Raw genomic sequence first — 289 nt, 5'->3', positions numbered from 1 at the left:
TCCTCCGAGGCTTAACTCATGAACAATTGGCGCTTGTGGATATGTATAGGTCAGAGAATTTAATTGGAATAAAATACTTTGATCCGAGTGTGCTAAGTGTTTTTGGGTTTGAAGACATGGTAAATCGGTTACTAAGACAACCGCAATGGAGCAAAGTATTCGAATGGAGAGGACCGACATATACTCCGGTTACCTATGAGTTTCTTGCTTGAGATGTGTCCCACTAAAACATTAGGTTCCCTATGCGTGGAGTTCAGACTTACATTTCCTTATTTTTCATGCACTTTAC

The sequence above is a fragment of the Ipomoea triloba genome, chromosome 16 (genome assembly GCF_003576645.1).
Source record: "Ipomoea triloba cultivar NCNSP0323 chromosome 16, ASM357664v1".
Lineage (NCBI taxonomy): Eukaryota > Viridiplantae > Streptophyta > Magnoliopsida > Solanales > Convolvulaceae > Ipomoea > Ipomoea triloba.
The sequence above is the reverse complement of the archived record's forward strand: the minus strand, read 5'-3'. Positions refer to the sequence as shown.